At 30.4% G+C, this 9,298-nt stretch overlaps 1 pseudogene; it reads left to right on the top strand.

The window, feature by feature from the left end:
- Positions 1–2,959: 2,959 nt before the first annotated feature.
- On the top strand, positions 2,960–6,536 carry LOC111375871 (annotated as a pseudogene).
- Positions 6,537–9,298: the final 2,762 nt, after the last annotated feature.

Here is a 9,298-nt window from a genome sequence, read left to right on the forward strand (position 1 = left end):
GAAGGGAAAGTTAAGATATCGATTTATAGGTCCTTTCGAAATTTTAAACAAACTTGGGAATGTAGCGTACCGTCTAGTATTGCCACCTGGACTATCAGCAGTACATAATGTATTCCACGTGTCAATGTTTAAAAAGTACGTGCATGATCCTGAACATGTGATAAGCTATGAATCATTGGAAGTACAGAAAGATCTAACGTATGAAGATGCTCCTTTGGAGATTATCGAAAAAAATACATGCGTTAAAGAATAAAGAAATTGCCTCGGTTAAGGTTCGATGGAAAAATTATGAGTCGAAGAGGCTACTTGGGATAAAGAAGAAGAAATAAAATCCATGTATCCAAAGCTTTTCGACTAAATAAGATAATTTCAATGATGAAATTATTTTAATGGGGTAGGGATGTAACACCTTGAATTTTAAATTTTAATTCCATGTGAGTTAAATTTAATGTTGGTAATTTAGCAAATAAAATAGTCCATATCCAGCATTGTTGTCTCACTAAAGTTTAAAAATTGAAGTGATAAAAACGATCCACTTATAGCATAAATAATTTATTTTGCATACGTATATATTCAGAATTTATCATAAGTTATTTGGATAAAATATTTAAGTATTTTTTAGTTGATAAAAATATATCGATATTATACTCATTTTATAGCTTGTATTAAATAACATAAATTGACTTAAGATGAAATAATTTTGGACTAGTTTTATGATTTTATCTAAGTTATTTTGATAGGAAGGGAAATATTTTAAATCTTATATTTTATTAATAAAATATATATTATTATATATGTATAAAATCAATTGAAATGTCCCATTCATTGGAAATCAAAATGAAACGTCCATTCATTGGAATTTAAAAAGAGAGAGAGAAAGAAATACAAATCATTATTATGAATTAACCAAAGGAAACTCATGTCAGGTCCTACTTGGAATTTGAAATGACGTAATAATGAATATAAAACGTATAATAGTCATTTAAACAATAAACAGTTAATTGTTCTTTCTGATTTCCACACCTAACTGGCAGTAAAGAATATAATAATTGACTAGCTAATTGAATTTTTAAATTAACTCTTCCACATTTCGAATTTAATGGTCTTTAGTTGATGGATATTCATGCAAGTGGATATTGTGTGCACATATAGAAGGTGTTTGACACTCATTTTTAAGGAAAAAATGAATTTTAGAATAGTAGATTGATAGAGAACGTGTGGTTAAAAAGTTTTAAATTTACATGTAATATTATTTTAATGAAAAACGTGTAATTGAAAAGAAGAGAGAGAAAAATGCATTTTGAGAAAAATGGTAATCAAAGAGGGCCATAGCATATATGTAAAGTATCTTTTTCTCTTTGCCATACAAAAAGTGATTCTACACATTAACACACACTTACTGAAAATGAGTATTGTTTATTTCACCAAACATATTCAGAATTTCACAAGTTGATTTTCATTCTCTTACAAACATTCTGCCCATTTTTAATTATTGTCTTGAGGAATATTTTAAGAATTGGTGATATCAACTAAGATAAGAATACTTTTTGCAAGTGATAAATTCTTATTTTTCATAATATTTTATAGATTTTGGCATGAAATACGTTAAGGCCTTCAAGTCGATTTCTATGTTAAATCCTTCGAGATGGACCGTTAGGTCGAATGTGCTAAATCTTTCAGAATGGATCATTAAGTTGAATATGTAAATCCAACGGGATGTCAGAATTCTTATGAAATTCCCTGAACTATTGAATGTCGTGACCAACTTGTTCTAAATCTAAGAAGTGTTGGTATGCCATATTATTTTATATTTATATCACGTTAATAGGAATGTACATGTATTTTTACTGAGTGTTATCAAAATACTCACTCTTATTACAAATTTTCAGATTAGAAGTAATCCACGTGGGAGATTGATTGAGTGATGCTTATGGGGTAGCCAAGTAAAAGTTTCCCAAAATCAAAATTTCAAATTTATATTTGAAAAAAAAATCCTTATGTTTAAAATTTTATGTAAGTTATTTAATAGTTTTTCTTTTGTGTTCAAGCAATTGATGTATGTTAAACTTAAATTTATGGGTTAAAGTCATAGTATTTCAAAATTTTATTAAATTTGATTTTTTTTATAACATAAATTGTTGATTTATCAATATCTAGTTATCAATCAAATTTCAAAAAAATAAAAAAATAAGGAATTTCTTCTTAGATTAAATAAAGATGATTGATTTTTGGGTAACCTCAAGTCTATTTTATAAAATAAAAATGAATTAGATTTTGGGGCGTTACATAAAATGACTAATTTATGCTCCTCATTAGATGAACAAGTAGAAGTATGTGAAAATGGGTTACAGATTTCTGGTGTATAGGGAAAATTTCTAGTATTGATTTGAAGTAATTTCTTCGTGGGGAAGAGCCTATTTGCCAAAAATTCTAGTGTTCATTTCTTCGTTGGGGAGGAAGGGGACGGGGCGGGGCGGGGCGGCAGGTGGCTCTTTGGATTTGATTTTGGGTGGGGGTAGTGGGAAGAAGAAGATAATTTTGATTTTGTTTTTCTTTTTTTTTTTTTAATTTTTAAAAGGGAAAATGTTCTGACTAAAATGCCATTGTCTTAATGTCAAAATTATAAATTTTTCTAGGGTCAATGACGGTCTCACTAACAATTTTCGTTAGTTTGGGCTTCATCTGCTAATTTTTTAAAATTTTGATACTCAGAGTGGTACAAATGAAATGTTTTAGTTAAGTTTACTACTAAATGAAAAGTTTGGTACCTTGATTACAAATCTCCCTAAAATTTATTGTGATAATTGGAGGTTACTGAAATGCAGGTCAATTTGCAATAATGCATAGAGGCGGTCCAACATATTATTCAAACCACAAATTTCAAAACAGACCAGCTGATTTTTTTTAGGATTAGTTATTAATAGAAGCACTTTTACATCTTCATTAAATTAAACAAGTTTCAAGGTTTCAGAAAAAACATGGATACTCCAAAATTTTCTTCATTCGTAGTACTTATTTCTGTAGTCGTTTTAAGTTGCTCCTCGAGAGCTGCTTCTGACAGCCACAGCGATTTTCTTGAATGTCTGTCCGTTCATTCCAACAATAATACCTCAATTTCAGACATTGTCTATACTTCGAAATCAAATAACTCTTCATATTTATCAATCCTCCAATCCTCTATAAGAAACGAAAGATTCACATCTCCTGAAACTCTTAAACCCTTGTTCATTATTACACCAGTCCAAGAATCTCAAATCCAGCCTGTGGTGTATTGTGCTAAGGAAAATGACCTGCAAATCAGAACTCGAAGTGGTGGCCATGATTATGAAGGACTTCTTATATATCAGAAATCCCTTATGCGGTGATCGATTTGATGAATATGAGTGAAGTTTCCATCAATGTTCAAAAGCGCACGGCTTGGGTTGAGGCTGGGGCAACTCTTGGAGAACTCTATTATAGAATTGCAGAGAAAAGTCAAACCCTAGGGTTTCCAGCCGGATCTTGTCCTACTGTTGGCGTTGGTGGACACTTCAGTGGAGGTGGGTTTGGAACACTCTTTCGAAAGTACGGACTTGCTGCGGATAACGTCATTGACGCGCACTTGGTCGATGTAAATGGAAGACTACTTGACAGGTTGAATTTCATGCCTAAAAACATGAGAATACTGAATATGGGACAAACTTGCTTTGTGATTTTGTCAAATAAAATTTAAAAGCTAGGCACGTTTGATTACTCCACTTTTTCCATGCAAAATGGAATTTGGATTCTGTTTCCAACTTTTGATTGCTTGATTGTCCAAAATTTTTCCTAGAATTGAAATTTCCATTTTCTAGTCATGTCAACATTTTTCATGAAATCAAGGAATTGGATTGAAATTCTCGGATATTGTAGCGATTTTTTATTTTTGGAATGAAAATAAATTCTAAGAATTATTGTAAAAAAATATTTCTCTTTAATTGAAAATTTTCATGTAAAACAAAGTCAAACGAACACTAAAAGATAGATAATTTTCTTGATTTTTTTTTTATTTTTTGGCAATAGAAACAAATTTCATCTCTAATACTAGTAAATTTTATCCTTTAATTGATAATTTTTTATGTAAAATAAAGCTAAACGAACATCAAAAAATACTTTCATTTCAATATTTTCGACGTGAAAAATTATACCAATCAAACACAATAATTTACAATTCTCAAGAAAATAATTTCTAGGTAATTCAATTCTCTGAATTTTTTTTTTTCCTTTCCACCTAAATTCTATCTTTGTAGTTAAACGGACCCTTATAGCTTTTTTACTAATAATAGTTGAATTTTTGAAAAGAGCTCAACTAATTTTTAGAAATGGGTGATAATCTCTCTTTGCCAAATTTTATCTAGAAGATTGAGCAGTTAAAGAGTAGACAAGCTTATTAATTTGAGTTTTATATTCAATGACAGGAAATCAATGGGAGAGGACCTTTTCTGGGCCATCAGAGGAGGTGGAGGTGCCAGTTTTGGAGTCATTACGGCATGGAAAATTAAGTTGGTGGCTGTTCCTGAAAAAGTAACCCTATTCTCTGTGAACAGAAACTTGGAGCAGAACGCAACTCAGCTTATCCACAGGTGGCAACATGTTGCTCCGAACCTTCCTGAAAATATTTTCATTTCGGTTTTTATAAGAAGAGTGGATTCAAATAACCTGGGAGAGAAAAAAACCATACAAGCAACTTTCCTTTCATTGTACCTCGGTGAAATTGACAAACTACTTCCATTAATGCAACATAGTTTTCCAGAATTGGGTTTAAAAAGAGAAGATTGTTCCGAAATGAGTTGGGTTCAGTCCATCCTTTTCGTTGCTGGATTTCCAAATGGAGTATCTTCTGATGTTTTGCTGAGTAGGGTTTCTCTAACAAGATTATACTTCAAATCAAAATCAGACTATGTACAGGAACCAATTCCAAAATACGGGTTAGAGGGCATATGGAAATTGTTCTACGAAGATGAAGCCGATATGGCTGATATGATTTTAACTCCATACGGTGGAAGAATGAAGAAAATTTCAGAATCTTCAATTCCTTATTCTCATAGGGCTGGATATTTGTTCAAAATCCAGCACTCAGTGTATTGGAATAAATCTGGAACTGCAGAATCAGAGAGACATATAAATTGGATAAGAGGACTCTACAGCTACATGGCTCCTTATGTTTCTAAATTTCCAAGGGCTGCTTATATCAATTACAGGGATCTTGATTTGGGAGTTAACAAAAATGGCAATACAAGTTATGCACAAGCAAGTATTTGGGGATTTAAATACTTCAATAATAATTTTAATCGACTCGTTCGTGTAAAAACCATGGTTGATCCTGCGAATTTCTTCAGGAATGAGCAAAGTATTCCACCTCTAATAATTTGAAAGGTTAGACAATTTTTTTCCTTTTAATTTAACCCTTACTTCCAAAAAGTTTCGAACCAAAGTCGATTACTTGGTGAGACTTAACCACTTGAGTTAGGTATCGAGCATGATTTTGTTTCACCATGGTCATCTAATTTTATACTTAGTGTTACTATGACCACCCAATTTGATTTTACTTCAACATGGCTACCTAATTTCATATAACATTTCATCATGACCATCTTACTTCATTTCAACCCTCTCAATAATTTTAAAAGGGGTAAAATGGTAACTTTGCATTAAATATAAAAATAAATTTAAAAAAACAGAAATTATTTTTTATTTTATTCTACTTTTCTAAATAATTTTTTTTTAAAAAAAAATAAGGTTTTATTTTATTTTGAAGTCTTTTATTTTCAAATAAAATTTTATTTTATTTAATTTTTTTAAAATAAGTTTTTATTTTATTTTAGTTTACATATAAGTAAAAAAGGTACTGTTTTATTTTAGTTTAGTGGAAATGGTGAAAAAAATGTTGGGTGGCTATGGTGACATGTTATATGAAATTGAATGACCATGATGAAAATTTATATGAAATTGGATGGCTATGATAAAATAAAATTACATTTAGTGATCACGATGACACTAAATATAAAATTGAGTGAGCATTGATTGATTCAACTCGAAAATATATTCGTCATTGTTGTTATAATAATTATTACAGAGATTTTTCTCAATCAAATAATGAGTTTATATATTGTCAATTACGTATTTTGAATCAACCGAAGTGATAATTAAACGTCCGTACATAGCTCAAGTTGCCAAACTTGACCAGAAAGGTGGACCCATTTTCTACCAAATAGGTGATGGAATGGAGAGCGCATTGGTGGCCGAAGCATCTGCCAAAATACCCTAAAACGCATTTTGGAGGCCCAACGAACGCCTATTGGAACCGGGGAAGCAACCTTTGACAAAACCAGACTAGCCGAAAATCTGATGCAACTAGCAAGACCAGAGCTGTCTCTTTTAGCCCCATTGGAGAATCAAAAAACTATTATACACAGTATTGTTTAAGGATTTAGATGAAAGATTTTGCGATCAAGTGAAATTTAATTCTTCGTATGTTTATGATATATAATTAAATATGAGACGTGATTCATTCATTACACTCTAGTATACTAGTGACACTTCTAAACTATTTATGCTATAAGGTCACAACCCTACAAAAAGTACAAGGTATAAATTCTTATATGTTGATTATAAACAAATATTTATGATCAAAATATAAGTTATGTCACCAGGGACGGATCCAGCCCATCGAGTGAGCTAGGGTGAAGGCGCCGGAGTGTCGAGTAGTCATCAAACGACCGTTAAATATAGCGAGATTGTTTACTAGTATTTAATTGATTTACATTAAAAGAATCTCCAAAAATAAGGAATAAAAATATTTTTTTTTTGAATCGTATAGATATGATCAAGTTTCAGATTTTTATAAACTTAAGTGAGACAAAGTGTAGTTTATACATAAAGTGTTGATTAAATGATAAAGAAAAAAATTTTAAAAATTGAATTTTAGAGCTATTTTTTATCCAAAAAAGAAAAGTATTTTTTCGAACTCTTAAAAGAATAATGATCGGTACTTAAATTGTCCAAATTTGAATTATACTAAATAAATTGATAAAATCTAATAATAAAAGTATATATTATTATGAAATAATATTTTGAGTCAAATTTTTTTTTAAAGATATTATTTTAGAAGCAAAAACTAATAATATAAAATTGTTTAGTTATTATTTATTGTATTAAAAAAGTAAAAGAAGAGGAAGAGGTGAGGGAAGTCGAACCACATACCTCGTACATGTAAAGAGGGAAATTGAACCAGGTGGTTCTCACAAGCAAGACAAACTCCCTACTATATTAGCCACAACCAATTTCATTGAAAAGTTTGCAGTTAACATATTTAATTTAAAAACTTCATTAATATGTAATTTCTTTTTTTTGGTGGAGCCAACACGGATGTCCGGACCAGCTCATCGGGTGTTGGCTCTGCCTTTGTATGTCGCAATGTCATCATGCAAGCATTCATCTTATATTATCAAAAATGATCATTGATAAATTTATTTACGTGGTCAATATTAAATAAAATGTAATAACACTAATTTTACGACAACTAAATATATAAGGCAAATGACCCAATGCCTATGAAATGTAAATATAGATATGTTTCTTTACAAGAAACGTCTCCAGAAGTTGCATAAGTGCATCCAAACAAAATCATAGTATGTGTTCGGATTGGGAGATATTGGAAATTTGTAAATGAAATTGGTTTTGATCAATTTTTAATTATTTAAGTAGAAATTGTTATTTGGCGAATGAAAAAATAAATCACTTAAATACGTGAATTGCTGAAAAATTACGTAGAATATTACGTGATATTCTAGAAATCATTTGGCTGAAAATGTGTGTCTTTCTATATGAAAGATTGTGACTTGTGGTAATTTTATTTATCCAATAGACATGTTACTTCAAATATAAAGACTAATTCCAATAGTTGTATGTCTTTCATAAATTGTCTTTAGAGATAAACCTTTTCAATAGTCATATATAGATCCCATGTATTTGATTTCAGCCATTCATTCATTCACTTCATGATTGTATTATCATACTAATGCATATTCACTTTAAAATTTTGCATTTATTTGTAGTCAAGTTTCATATAAAAAGAATTCAAAATATAAGTAGGTTTGTTGGTCTAAATAATATGGAGTGCTCTAATGAGGAGATGTAGTAATTGTATCTTGAGAGACGAATGCAGGAAAACCGTCAGCAGGGGTGCTGGACATGATCGTCTTAAGGAGAATGTGTCTAACTCTTGCTTGGACCAAATTCATATTCATGCATTACGTATTCAGTCTCGATAAGTTCAATTTTTCTTTGATTTTTATGCATGTAAAATATATGTTATTTGAATATAATTTATGCACGTCTATTGTTTCCAATAGGAAAAACACTCTCAATAGAGCAAAAATCATCCATTAAACACTCTATATGGTTTGAGATATTTTTATGCTTGCAAACTACGTATCTTTCTTCATTTTTTTTCTTTCCGAATTACTATCCCTTTGTTTAGCTCATAATAATGAAATTTCGTATTGTGGTTTGCTAAAAAGATTGGATGTAATTTTTAATTATGCAATAAAATAATAGTGGATCAACTTAAGGAGACAGTTTTGGATAAAAAAGTACCAAATTTTTTTATAACAGTTAATGAAATTATGATTGAAAAGTTGATAAAAGTTGTGAATCTCATGAAATGAGTTATAGACAAATTGAAAAGTTGATAAAAGTTGTGAATCTCATGAAATGAGTTATAGACAAATTGAAAAGTTGATAAAAGTTGTGAATCTCGTGAAATGAGTTACAGGCAAACAACCCAATGCCCATGAAATGTAAATTTATTGTAGTCAATAAACATCTACTTTATCCTAAGTAGTTGTGCACAACTACCAGCAGCAACGTACTCAGCTTCTATTGTAAACAAAGATATAGAGTTTTGCTTCTTATTTAGTCAAAATATAAGATTATTACCTAAATAGAGACAGTCTCCAAATGTGGTTTTCCTATCATCCATGTTTTCTACCCAATCAGCATCGCAATATCTTAGAGTGTGGGATGAAGATCTCTTTGTTCCAATCATATTTGTATCAATTGGCTTAGGTACTAGCTCCAATACATTATTTTGCTCAAATTGAGCCAATTCTTGTTGTATTGCTAGTACCCAAGATTTATCACCAAGTACTTTAATCACATTTTTGGGTTCAATATGTGAGGTGTAGCACACATTTCTTTAGTTCCTTGGCAAATCTTCTTCTAATCATTATTACATCTCCAATATCGGAAGAAATGTTGTCTAGCAGATAAGTCCTTT

Source organism: Olea europaea, unplaced genomic scaffold (assembly GCF_002742605.1).
Source record: "Olea europaea var. sylvestris unplaced genomic scaffold, O_europaea_v1 scaffold1425, whole genome shotgun sequence".
NCBI classification, from domain to species: Eukaryota; Viridiplantae; Streptophyta; class Magnoliopsida; order Lamiales; family Oleaceae; genus Olea; species Olea europaea.